General features: G+C 45.8%; 1 protein-coding gene across 7 annotated transcripts in view; it reads left to right on the forward strand.

Moving 5' to 3' along the window:
- Positions 1-14,332, forward strand: part of NRG3 (neuregulin 3) — a 1,103,107-nt gene that overhangs the window by 141,677 nt on the left and 947,098 nt on the right. The window lies entirely within an intron of this gene.

A 14,332-nucleotide genomic window follows, 5' to 3' on the forward strand; every position in this document is an offset into this window, starting at 1 on the left:
AGCCATGCGGTGCAGCAGTGCTCCAAAATGTGTTCATCCAATGCAATAAATGTGCCACAGTGATGAAAGAGGTTGTTGATGTGGGAGGAGTGGGGTGGGGGTGTGAGGGGTGGGGTATGTGGGTACCTCATATTTTTTAATGTAACATTTTTTGTGACCTATATATCTTTTAAAAAAAAGACAATTTAATAAAAATAAAATAAAAAGAAATGAGGTTTAGAAAACTAAGCAAAGTACAAATGAAAAGTGTGTTGCTGAAAGTTAATAACTTACTAAGGTCCTTTGGTTCAGACAGTGGGCCTTCATTTCCCGCTTTTTGGGTGATAGGTGAAGTCTGGGTGCCACCAAGGGGCCTGTGCACAGCTCGGGGAGCTCTTGGCATGCACTGCCTTAGCCCTTTCAGACGGGCTGGGTATTAAGTGATTTTTCATCATTTTTGAAAGAATGGCTCCAAAAAATTATTAACTTAACACCTCCTCAAACATTTAGAAATAATGTTTCTGTCAAGTCCTATAATTTAATTCCCGTGCATTAAAGTATAATAGGAGAAAGCGTTAAGCGCGTCAGCACATTGGACGGTTGCCGGGAACGTGGCACTCCCTTGCTCATGTTGCGCGAGCAGTTCTCGTTTCAGAAGGAGCCCCGTGGCCTGGCCTCCGGTCTCCCTGCCAGGCTGGACCGAGCTGATGCTGCGCTGCGCTGCTCAGAGCCCACGCTTGGGGGGTGCAGCCTGTCCTCACGGTGGGCTTTGAAAGGGGCAAAGCGGGGTGCCTCCGGCAGAGCAGGCCTGCCTCTGCACCCCGAGGCTGATGGAAAGAAAGCTCCTGGGGGGTGGGTGGGGAAGGAAGGAAACCAAGTCTGTCACAGACTTTACTCAGGTCCCTGGCTCTGAGAAAAGGGCTGTGGAAGCAAGGCGTGGCAGGTTGTGGTTTCCAGTCCTATAACATCACTCTTTTTCACTGTTGTCTCTCATAACAGCTGGAAGAGATTATTTTAGCAGCATTTCTTATGGTGGAAATTGTCATTGGACATCATTTAGTAAATGGAATTCTGTAGTACTGCCTCTCCCTCTTTTTTATTCTTGCCTTGAAAGTGATGCAATGTCTGGAACTGTAGTCGTCATTTTGTGCAAATGAGGACAAGGCCATGTCTTGCCTAAGCTTCATTTGGGCAACACCTCTGTCTGATAGAGGGAAGGAGTAAGAGTTCCTGAATGCATTGTATGAAACTGGATTGTATTTATATAAAGCAGTAATAACTAAGGAATATGCTCACATAGAAAGACTTATGTGACACATCAATCACAAATACTCTGCTGCTTGGAGTGAGCATAGTTTGATGCTTGAGAGAAAGGCCAGAGAAATGGAACTGTATTGTGTTCACTAATGGCTGCGTGATATTGAGGAGTTCAGTGAAATGTCCTGAGCCAGTATTCCCTCATCTGTCAGAGAGAAATGGAAAAGCCAGTTTCCCAGGGAGGCCAGGAATAGATTATATCATACCTAGAAAGTGTTTGGCATGCAGTAAGGGCTTAAGAAATGATAGCAGTTATATTCATAGTTTTGATGAACCTGATGGTTGGAAATGTGGCTGTGTCAGAACAAAAGTAGGAAATATAGTAAGTCTGCATGCACCTCTATCTTTTTCTTAGAATAACAGTTTTGGCTTTTAGTGACCTTATCTCTTTTCTATGATACTTCTGATCAGTCGCTTAGTTCCACTTGAAGCTTCCAACCCTGCATTTGCTGTCATCTCTTTCTGCCCTGCTGTGTGATTTGCCAAAGTTTGCACAGGTGACTGTCTGAGGAGATCTCAGTGTGTGTAATTAATAGAAATGTTTTTTTATTGAAGAAATAAAATTAGAAGGACATCTTCCAGCATGGTGGTTAGTTGGGTAATGAAGTCAGTTCTTATTTATTTTTGATGGCCTGTGTTGAGAGCGTTCTGATTTGTGGATGAAAGCTCTCTCACTTGAAGGTTTCTGAGAACCCAGCTAAGATGCTACGAAGCAATTAATTAATGTTCACCTGTAATGAGTAATTAGGGCTTTGGGGCATTTTGGCACTTCTAATGGCTTATTTAATTGTCTAAAGGAAGCTTTCACCATCTCAAGAGGTTATTATAATTGGCCTTTGGGAACCACCTCAAAAAATAATCGAGAGTCCCAGGTGTCAGCAAACAGCCTCTCTGCTCCCTTTGAAACAACACTCAGATAAAAATCCTGCAGTGAAATCGGGAGGGACAACTCCAGCACAGTTTTCTAATAGAGTGGCTGCTCTTTCTTGAGTGGCAGGGGTGTTTGAGGGGTCAGAAGAGAACTGCCAGGGCTCTTTACTAAAATCCTTAGTTGGGAGCTGCTTGCTTTCCATGAAGAAAGAAGCCGGGGAGGGCAGGCAAAGCTGTGCCTTGGCAAAGCTGAGAACAGGGCTGGACTGAGCACATGGCATGAGACTGCTTGGTCTCTCAGACCTGTGCTTGGCGCCTGCATCAGGAAACACCACAGAAAATGGAGGTGGCGACGGTGATGTTCAAGGAACGGTGCCCTTAGGGAGAGACGGCTCAGGAGACGTGCACGGCTCAGCTGCCTGCAAACCTGCGGGCGCCCGCGATGCGGCCAGGCACTCTGTGGCTTCTGTCCACGTGAGGGAGACGTCACTTCCTCTGTGATGTGTCACAGTTACCAGGTAACACGTGGAGATGAAAGTCTAATACGGGAAAGGAGAAGGAAAAAGCAGCCCAGGCATAGCTCAGAGAAAGCCCACGAGCTGTCCCAACACCTGGCTAAAGCAAGCCAACCACTCACCCCTATCCTGGAGCTCCCTGTCAAAGGTAGATTTTCCATTTTGGACTAAGGCAAGTGTTTCTTCACAGGAGCAAATGATATTCACTTTCATACACACGTAAGGTGAGGCAGTTGTGACACTGGTGGGAAAGCAACAGCAAAAACGCGTCCTACCCGAATGGTTTTGATGCTGTGAGGTAGCGATGTGACCTCTCGCATCTGGCAGAGTTGCCAAGAGGCGTCTGGAGGCCTCCAGCACTGGGGCAAGGCTGCAGGGTAGAGTGGGTGGAGGAATGGGGGTCGGGGGACGACATGAAGAAAAATGGGCTAGTTTAGGTGGAGAGAAAGGAATGCAAAAGAAGAACCTGGAATGCAAGTACACCTTTGGATGTGCAAGATGCAAGAAGGTTTAGAATAGAGCTCAAAGGATCCTGAGTCAACTCAGTAGGAGCAGAGGAGTTTTTAAAAGCCTTTGTGAAGGGAAGTGGCATGATTAGCATTGGGCTGTATTTTAAAGAGAGGTGCAGATCTTGAAATTTGGAAAACACCCATGCTGATTTCAGAATGAAGACTATGGTTGAGATGTTCAAATGTTTCTTTTAAAGACCCCAACACACAGATCTCTACATATGTGGAGAAATCCCTTGCATTTTCGTAGCCACATTCATTATCCCTAAAACTTGTCCAGGTGTCCATTAATAGCTACCTGTCACATTTATCTATAAAATGTCACCAGGACTCTTTAATGCCACATTGTTTTAGGTGAAGTTGTTTGCACTGGCTGCGCACACCTATTAGTGCTAACTCATATCGAATAAAATGAAGCACAGTATTCCCACAGACGCAGGCTGGGGCGACCAAGGATTTTAATTAAATAATCTGAATGGGTGCTGTACAGAAGATCCTCTCTAGAAAGCATCTGCCAGGGTTAATATTTTACAAGTTAGCTTGCCTCTTTCAACCTTTAATTATAATATTTTAACTCCGTATTCTTAGTTACTGCTAATAATTTCAAGGTGATACAGATCGAAATTACTTGATTATCCAAGCGACTGCACATACCAAATGAAACAGAAACCAATTTCACTGTCTGTACTTGTTTTATAGGTGAGCATTGCCAACGTGTTATTGTACTAAGAAAAAAGTATCTCTTTTTTTCCCAAGAGGAATTGAACAACACATGATATTCTGTGTTTGGAAGTTGTGAATGCCTGGCACACCTATAAATAAACTCAATTCTCAGAAATAGCGGTGTTCAAATACCCTTTTGATCTTGCTGATGGCTCAGCCGCCCTCGTGATTCGGCCCTTGTTCCTTCTCAAGTGCCCTGCCTGGCATCGGCTTTGTCTGAGCCGGCCCCTGCCTTCCCCCAAGGTAGAGTCGGGCCATGCCTGTAGATGGCAGCAGCCACAGCCTTGCTTTGGCCTTGAAATAACTCTCGGAGCATGGAACACTCCCATGGCCTCTTCACCGCCCAGCGCGCCCCTTGCCGTGGCATGGGCTGCCCGGGTTGGTCAGGAGACGCAGAGCCCCACGACGCCAACGCAGCCTCGACACTTCACTCAAACCGGCCTGGGTCTGGGGCGAGGGACTGGGCAGTGTTGCCTTGTCTCTCATTTGATTCTTTCTATGTGCAGCTTTTTTTTGGTTTAATTGTATGCTTCTGTTCGAGAGTCGTGTTATTCCTCTTCTGTTGAAGGACCTGCCAACTCCATTTACTCTGATCCCATGAGAAATTACTGCTGTCCCTACGGAAGAAAAATCTAACATTTATTTTTAGAAAATTGAGGAAAACTTTGATATTCTAAGTAGGAAAGATAAATTAAGTGTCTCAAGATACAAAGGAACTTTTTCCTGTTTATACCCTTCCCTTGTCCCCAACTGCTGCAACTGCTAATATTTTGTGTCGCTGTGCTGTTTCATCATTTGGTACAGAGCAGAGCCAGGTCTCTGTTCCTTCTAAGAATAGAAAATTCCCATTATGGTTACTCAGAATCTTCAAGACTTGCAGACTATATTCCTACCAGATCAGAATAATTACAGTTTAAACAGAATTGAACCCTGTCGAAAGCCTATTTGACACTGGCAATTCTTTAGTTCTAGGAAGGCTGCCTCATTATGGTATGATCATTTCATTGGTATGGCACAAGGGGTTATCTAATCCCTTTTGAGGAAGGTACAGCACATTGTGCATCAAATTTGGAGTTCCCTGTGGCATTTGGAGACCATCGTGGCCTGCAATGGAGACTAAAATTTCATCCATACGGAGAGGTGCACTTTTATTCTCTAAGGCTCAAGTCTGGCAGTTGCCAGAACACAAGGTGCTCCTTACTGATATGTACTTGCCCTTATTTTCCTTCCTTCTTGAATATACCTTTTAAAAAGCATTTTCAAAGACAGGTAAATTCATGACACTCATACAGATAGAAAATAAGCCTACTTTCAACTCAGTAATGAAGGAGACAGTGAGATGTTACAGCGATTTCAAAGGAGAAGCCAAAGAACAGACATAATAATAGATCAGGAATATTGAGCAGAATGTGCAAATGGAGGGAAAACTGGCCTCTTCCATACTGGGGGAGGGAAGCCAATTGAAACTCCACCAGGCTCAAGTTTTGCATATCCATAGGCAGAAATGATTTTGCATTGCTACCAGTTATTTACAACTTACAGAGTTGTGAAATAACTCATTGCAAGGCTGTCGTCAAATAACCTGAAAGAACGTGCTCTACATAATGCATAATTTTCCCCTGAAACACAAATTTTTCCCTCAGTATTTTGCTGCCCTCTTCACTTGGATAACTGGCATTTATCCTTCAAGATTCATCTTGGGGTGTCCCCAGGAAGCTTTCCCTGGCAAATTTTATCTGATTTTAGATTTTCCCCTGCCTTGCAAAACGTCTCGTGTTTTTCACATGCCATTATAAGCCATTGTCTCTTGATTCCATCTTCTTTAAGACATGAACTGTAGATTATCTTTCATTTTTCTGTACAGTATTTTGCCCTAGACGAAGTGCCTGGATGGAGAGCATGAAACCTGTGATAGGTGAACATCTTGACCCTCAAGGAAGCACGAGGGTTGAGCAGCTGCAAACATCTCTAGAGTTCCTGTAACTGAACATAGTGCATCTCGTGTTATTAAACTCCTTGCTTACATGACCTTGCCATATTGCTTTGAATTTTGTATTCCCTTTTACTTTGCAAACAACAATTTATATTTGTAAGATAAATGCCCTTTAATATTACCTAACTCCCTCTCAGAGTTCTTTAAATCACATCATTTACCATTATCATATTTTCAAAAATGGAAAGATTATCATAAGATTAAACTGTGAACCTTGCAATGATTGCAGGTGGATGATCAGAGACTACTGTACATTTTTTAGTATTTGTACTAACATGGCAAGAGCATTACAGCTGGAACTAGTTCTCTCTCTAAATGTTTGCAAGTTCCTCATGCATGTCAGGAATTATCCTTGATTAGCTAAATCTATAATCTGCTGGTACTTTTTAAATTAAGTGAGCATTAAGTCTAGAATTAATAGGCTGATGCTGTATCTACAGTGCCTGTTTATTAAAGGTCTTTAAACCTCAGCTATAAGCACACAAAGCTGTGGTTCTTTAGAACAGTTATTTCAGAAGTTTCCTGAAGAGAATGGAATTAGCACATGCTTGAATGTATGACTGCACGTGGATATTCAAAATAGCAGAAGTTTCCTGCAAACCACAGGGCTTCCTACAAAGGACCTGAGGGCACTGGGGAGTGGCCACCCTGGCACCAGCGCATGGTGGAGCCTGAATTCCAGCTCTGCCGATTGCTACCCACATGACTTCACACAAGCTGCTTAATTTCTTGGCCTCATCCCAGGCATCCCGTCATCTGTTGTGTCTGTCTAAATTTTGCCTTCCTACCCTATTCCAGTTTGGCCTCAGATGCACCAATCACATCTTCAAAGACCAATTTCCAAATAAGGTCCCATTCACAGGGCTGGGGCTTAGGGCAGTTCAACCGTAACAGGAGCATACCTGGAGCACACCTGAGTCCCCAGCCTTTCCCTTAGAGCACACCTGAGTCCCCAGCCTTTCCCTTAGAGCACACCTGAGTCGCCAGCCTTTCCATGAAGCACACCTGAGCCCCCCAGCCTTTCCCTGGAGCACATCTGAACCCCCCCAACCTGAGCCCCCTAGCCTTTCCCTGGAGCACATCTGAGTCCCCCAGCCTTTCCATGGAGCATCCTTGAGCCCCCAGCCTTTCCATGGAGCACACTTGAGTCCCCAGCCTTTCCATGAAGCACACCTGAGCCCCCCAGCCTTTCCATGGAGCACACCTGAGACCCCTCAACCTGAGCCCCCCCAGCCGTTCCCTGGAGCACACCTGAGTCCCCCAGCCTTTCCCTGAGCACACCTGGCCTTGTGTGCCCCTTTCTACACCTTCCCTGGCTCTTACCTTAGCTGCATTTGTCTATCCTCCTTTCTCACTTTCTGTACCACCTCTGCTTCAATCCCAAGTTCTTTACATCTTTCAAGATTTACCTTGAAACCCACTCCTCCCTGCCTTGTCTACTGGTTTTCCTTGTCTCTGCCAGCTAGCCTGTGGTCACGGGGAATGCAGCGGTTCTGCCCGCTCCCGTGTCTGGCATACCGCCCCAGCTCGGGGTACGCAGCCCCGAAGTCCTTCTCTGCTGTATTTCTCCAGGGGCCATGCTCCTTTGTATCTGTGTTTTCTAGCCACCAAAGAAATTGTCTCCGAAGCACAGACTTGAGCTGAGTTTACTTTACCAAGCATTGTCTGTGGTCTAGAATAGCGTTTGGAGGATGTGCAGTGAATTTGATTGTTTTTAACAGCCTTTCCCTGAGTTCGGCAGCTTGTGCGTGTGCTTTCCAGACACCTGCCGGAAACTCCCTGTAGGTCTGGGGTCTCGGAGAGGACTGACCTGGGCTCTGTCACAGAAGTGATGCAGAGGAATGAACAGGTGTGCTAAAGCATGGATTTATTTTAACCCCAGTGGTCTGGATCTGCTAAGGTACAGTATTTATACCCTAAGGTTCCTGTGCTGTTACTTTCTTCTTCACAAGGTAATTGTTCCTTCTGAGCACCTTTGGTCATGCGGTTGTGCTTTCTTTAACGAAAGTAGAAAACTTTTATCTCAATGCTTATTTTTAGCAGTGTTGCTATGCTAAACTGTAGCTCAGGCATCTTATTAAAATCGATTCTGGATCTGAATTTTCATCCCTTTTAATACTGTGGCATTACTATTCTTTCTGAAAAGATTTTATCGTATGAGTCCATCTATCTAAATATTCTCTCTAAATTGTTGGATAGCTATTTTTCATGGACTTAAGTAGGTACATAGAAATCACTGGGCAAAATTTTTCCTTAGGATTCTTTATTTCTTATAATAGTGTTTAAAATAGTTTCTTTTGGGATGATGCACCATGCAAGAGTGTGTGCTGAAAAAAGCAATGGGCATTCGGGCTCTCAATTACCACGTATCACAGTTAGAGGACTGCTTGACACAAACATTGAGTGATCTGAATTTTTCTCCATGAAAATATATATCTCTCTCCAGGGTGATAATTCAGCATTCCAAGATGGTTTATGTAGTTGCACATGTAGAAGAAGCAGTAGCAAGCGGCTACTATTTCTACAGTAGAGTCTGGGAAGTTATCTTGTCTGTCTGGTTTTGATTTTCAGCCATAGTTTGGAGGGGTCTGGGTGCCCACACAAGGGCTCTTAGGGGAACAAAGGTGATTAGCACGCTGAGTAGGAAGCAGTGGAGACTTCTGGGAGGAAATGCTCTTAACCTAAAAGGGTGACTTACACTGTATGCCATTAGATGCTAGGAAACTTCATTTTAAATTAGATGATCATGCCAGCATCAGAAAGGAGCCGCCAAGATAAAGGGGGAGACAGTATATTTGTAGAGTGCCAGTTCCAGGGCAAGCATTATGCTGTTTGCTTTCTTACTTGCTATTTGTCTAATCTTCCTACCATCTTGCAAAGCATAAATTACTATACCCATTTTATTTTTTTTTATTTTTAAAGATTTATTTATTTCTCTCCCCTCCCCCCACCCCACCTCCCCACCCCACCGCCCCTACCCCCCACCTCGGTTGTCTGTTCTCTGTGTCTATTTGCTGCATCTTCTTTGTCCGCTTCTGCTGTTGTCAGTGGCTTGGGAATCTGTGTTTCTTTTTGTTGCGTCGTCTTGTTGTGTCAGCTCCCCGTGTGTGCGGCACCATTCCTGGGCAGCCTGCATTTTCTTTCGCGCTGGGCAGCTCTCCTTACGGGGCGCACTACTTGCACGAGGGGCTCCCCTATGCGGTGCGTGGGGCTCCCCTACGTAGGCATGGCACTCCTTGCGCGCATCAGCACTGAGCATGGGCCAGCTCCACACGGGTCAAGGAGGCCCGGGGTTTGAACCGCGGACCTCCCATGTGTTAGACGGCCGCCCTAATCACTGGGCCAAGTCTACCGCCCACTACCATACCCATTTTAGAGATGAATAAATGCAGTCTCACACAGCCGCAGGGAGATTAAATAAGTTCCCAGGGTCAGAAAGCTGTAAGGGCTTGAGCCAGTATTCAAAGCTAAGTCTTTGTGATTCAAAAACCTATGCTCTGTTTTATAGGCTATTAAGATCAAGGCATGCCTTTTTTCCTTGGAGGAACAGCCAGCTTATTTTTAGAGCTATAACTAAATCTGGATCCTTTTCCCTCTCATTGCAATTTTTGTTTCTTCCTTTGTTTGCTGTTCTTCTGGATAGAGAAGAAAAAGGGGTTAGAAGAGTGCCACAATGCTGAGCTCAGAGATATTGAGTCAGAAAATCTAGGTGTAGTGACTTGTAACACATTAATAGCAGATCCACTATAAAGATGATCAGGCTGTTAACAAGGTGCTTTACTAACCAATGTGAGATGAAGTAAGTTATAATTTATCATTATCACAGAATCTGCCTACTCCATTTAGACTACACATTGCTAAGCTACTTTGCATTCTAGGTTGACAGTGCCCCTGTGGTCTGGCAGAAGATATTTTTAGTCCCACTTTCCTAAAATCCCCCACGGTAGATGACAGTGACAAGGCTGTGTGCTGGAGAAGCCTCTGGATGCCTGCCTGCTCCACTCCAAGGGCCTTCAGAGGTCTGGGCACTGCCAGACGGTTACAGGAGCTGGCAGGGACGGGGCTCAGGGACCTTCTGCACCGTGGTGGCCACGTACCCAGCTCCCCCAGGGCGGAGAGAGGATTCCACAGGCACCTCTGGAGTACGCGTGCCCATGTGCCACGAGACAAACCCTGTCGGGGGAGCCTGAGCTGCCCCTGCTCAAGGCAGAACATAAAAATACTCTCCTTTCTCCCTTTTTCGTTTGCGTTATTCAAGCAGCTTTCAAAGCAGCCAGGATACAGCTTTTTCAGTAAGCACAGGGACCTTTTAAAGAGATCTAACCACGTGGCGTGGACTTGTTTTAGGAACGATGTAAGGTGGGACCTCGTTCTGGCCCTGCCTCGTTGCGTGAGTTTTCCAATGAAACTTACACTTTGTGAACCCCACTTTCCTCTTCCTTTATTGGAATATTAGTGGCTTCTACCTCGCGCATACATTTTTGTGAGATTTTGTGTTGTGAGAATGAAGGGGAAAATGAAAGGGAATGAATGTAGCAATCCGTGGGCATGATGTACCCACGCTATGTTTGCAAATACCCCTAGATACTGAACTCACTCCGTAAGGGTTGGGTCTTTTTTGGCAAATAGAAGGTGCTCACAGTTCCTCTAAACTCATGGGAAGGAAACTTAGTATATATAGAGAGAGATGGAAGACAGAACCAAAACTAATAAAAATCTCAAAGCAGGAAACCTGCTCTTGATAGTTACAATTCAATAGCCACGTTTTACAGTGTTATTCTTTTAACTCTTCATTAGTTGTTATAAACAAAATAACCATCAGTGAAAATCAGACCCAATATTCAGAGGCTTTTGCAGTCACAATTACTTTTGCTTGTAAACTGTTTTGGAACAGTGTCAACCAACCTATTTTGTGATTACCATAAAATCACCTTTTTCTGCGGTATCTTATCAAGTTCCTATGTCAGTTGACATGATAATGGTACAAATAATCTGTGTTTTCGGAGGCCTAGCCAAGCGTCAGGTTCTGTGCTGATCTCTGAACAAACGTTGATTCATTTCCTCGCCACCCCAGCCTCCTGGGGCAGGTATGCCCATTACACCCTTCGCGGAGAGGATGCTTGCGGAAGTCCTGTCATACAACAGAGGCAAACGTGCGTCCACGCAGCCGCCGGGGACGCCTTCCCAGCCCGAGAGCCCGTGCCCTGGGTCACGCTTCCCCTGGAGCTCCGTGCGTTTGCCGAGCCTCCTGGAACGCTGGGGGCTAATCTGAGCCCCACGGAGGGCACTTCTGCGGATGCCCGTGTCAGCCCGTCACCAAGGCCGGCCCTCGCGCTTGCCGCTTGCTTCCGGGGCCACCGCTGAGCTCCCGGGCCTGCCCTGCCCTCCGCGTGGCGGGCGACCCGCACCCCTGGGCCCCGCGCAGCAGGCCCCGCCCGCGCGCCCCGCCTGCCTTGGCATGCTGCCGCGCCTGGAGCCGCGCCCGGGGCCGCGCGGCGGGCTGGGGAGGCCCACGCGAGTGCGCGGCTGTCCAGCTGGGTGAGAAATGTCATCGACGTTCCCTCACGCCCGGAGACACGCGGGCGGCCTTCCGTGGAGACGGCGATGTGCCCTGCGGCATCAGGCGCCGGAGCATTTCTCAGGGCTAGCGTTTGCGCCACCGACCGCGGCCGCCAGGCAGCCCTTTTGTGCGCGATGCTGAGCGCGGCCAGAGCCGCGGCGGGAAAGGGGCGTGATGGCCCGACTTCCCTCAAAAAAGAATGACCGTCCTGGCTGGCCGCGCTTTAAAATGAAATATATCAATTCCTAGCCATGTCAATGGCTACCAGAGAGCCTGTTAGCCAGGACGTTGGGTTCCCGCATGGGGACTATTCACTTATCAGACGGGAGCCGAGTGTTTGGGGGCCAGGTTCACAGCCCGCGTTGGACTAGTGCTAAATACCAGGAAACGGCGCGGGGTACACCTCCAGCCCCGCGGAGCTGTGCCTGCTGCCTTTTCAGCAGCAGATTGCACTGGTGATTACCAGAGCACCCATTAATTTCTGAGACTGGATTCTCTTGAGCACCCAGCCAAAAAGTATTTCTACTTAAATTGCTTTTAATGTATTTTTGATAAAACTTTAAATTCTGAAAGATAGGTTTTCCAAAGGTGACACGAAGATTCACAGTGTCTTCTGACAGCCCAAATCTAACACAGGGAATGGTGGTATTTTCAAATATACAGACACAGACATACATGTGTATGTGTCGCCAGCAGACATACATACTCACACTCATGTGTTTATCCTTGCATGATGTTTTACTTTCTCATCTTGGGGACTGAACTTGGCACATGCGTGTATACCTTTCTCCAACCCAGCTAGCAAACTCTGCACCAACACGTGCATTCTTCATTCTTCAAGATAACCAGGTCAGGAGTGGCAGCGTAACAAAGAGAAAGTGCAGTGGCAGCTTTCAGCAGCATTAGGGGGGCATCCTAAAAGAGACGCGTGCAGAGGGTGAAAGGGCGTGCTGTGGCCACAGGCAGGGCGGGTCGAGCCAGGCTTCCCTCTGCCCTTCCGCCTTACCGCACTACTGGCAGAAAAGGCCGCTGGCAATTGTATGGACCTTCCCTCCCTAGCATGTTTTATGTTCACAGATTTTTGGATAAAAGCTGAGGCTGGAGCACAGGAATCATTTCTCTAAAAGTCTTTTCAGTAGAAAAGTCGAGAGGTATGGCCTAAGGAGGAATCCTTTTTTTTTTTTTTTTTCTGTTTGGAGATACTGGGAATTGAACCCTGGACCTTATGCCTGCAAAACAGATGCTTTACCACTGAGCTACACCCATTCCCCACGTCCTGGAAAACTGAGTTTTCAAGAACTATCATCTATACAGGTAAAACATTGCAGGTCATCTGGTTCTAGGAAGGACCAAATATCAAGCATTTTTTTGTCATGACTGCCCCTTCCTGGTCAAAATGGGACACTATGAGTGATTAGCCAATGCATCTGCCTTATAAACTTTCCCATCCCTAAGGTCTTTGTTATGAGAACTTGTGAGGGGTCACTGTGGCATTGGGGTGCCTTAGTGGGAAGCTCAGCCTTGTGGCTTCCAGGTTGTCCTTGGCACTGTGCAGTGACCTGACCTTCTCTGTCGATAGCTGAGCCCTATCAAGACTTGCTCCCTTTGTGAGCCGAGCTGGTCGGGCCCAGGCGTCTTCCTAGAGACCATGGGACCAACTTCCTGAGCAAACGCCTTTCTCTCGGCTGGACCTGTGACCCTTCATCCACTGACCCTCGCTCTGGACCTGATCCCCTGCCTTCTGCCTAATGAGGGATTTGTGACTGAGTGGTGACTCTCGTTTGTAAGCTCTACCCGCTCCAGAACGAATGCCTCTCTCCATTGACAGATTTATTTTGCTTTGATCTGGAGCAGCTTTCCTCAAAAATCTCTGTAGGTGGTTGGTCAGTCACAGATTGTTCCTGGGTAGGTGGCGATATATGTGACTATGTCTGCACTTCTTTGCCATGTGAAGGAATGGATGAGCTACTTATGTATATATCTAATGAAATAGCAGATCAACACAGAAAGCTGAACCTGGCGAGCATCCAGTCCACCCCGCTTAGCTTACTGTTAAGTACATTGAGGCTCAGAGCCATGAAATAACTTTATCTGGCTTCACTGTATCAGGACTGGGTCCTGAACCCAGTTCAGAATCTAAGTGCTAGTGATTTCAAGGTTTTAATGTGACCAAAGAGGCACAATGAAATATACAATTTCAGAAGGATTTTGCGTACTCAAAATCTCAGTGGCAGAAAATTTGTAGGAAAATACTGATTTTGATCTTGAGAACCAAATTATAAAGCATAGTGATATTTTTATTTTTTAAAGCCAAATATATTTACTTTATAGAATATTTAAACTTGGATGCCATATTTGTTGCATTTACAGTCATTTCCAATGGCAGTGACAATACCTGGTATTTTATGCAAGTGTTGGGTACTAGCTTTCTTTTGTAGCTTTAGCCTTCAGAACTATTTAAGCATAGATGTTGCTTTTCAAATCTGTTTTCAGAGGACTGAATGGGAAATATATAAAATGTGTTGAGAAATTTGATATTGTAAGATACAGAGGTACTGATCAACTTTTGACCCAAACTATGCAAAATGTAAACATTTCAAATTTAGTTATACTGTAATTTCTCCTCTATTTACTACTCTGTCTCTTAAATGTAATGAACTCATGTGGCAGACAAAGTTTTTTCAGTTAGAAACATTGAATACATTTAGAATTAGCAATGAGAGCTTGACTTTTTCTCACAATAAGGATCATTGTGGTGAGGAATTCATTAGCATCAGTAATGTGTGGGAGACTTAACCTCCCATTTTCAAATGAAAATTTTTCACAATTTTTCAATGACTCTTTTATTAGGCCAATTGAGCTATAT

Source organism: Dasypus novemcinctus, chromosome 6 (genome assembly GCF_030445035.2).
Source record: "Dasypus novemcinctus isolate mDasNov1 chromosome 6, mDasNov1.1.hap2, whole genome shotgun sequence".
NCBI lineage: Eukaryota > Metazoa > Chordata > Mammalia > Cingulata > Dasypodidae > Dasypus > Dasypus novemcinctus.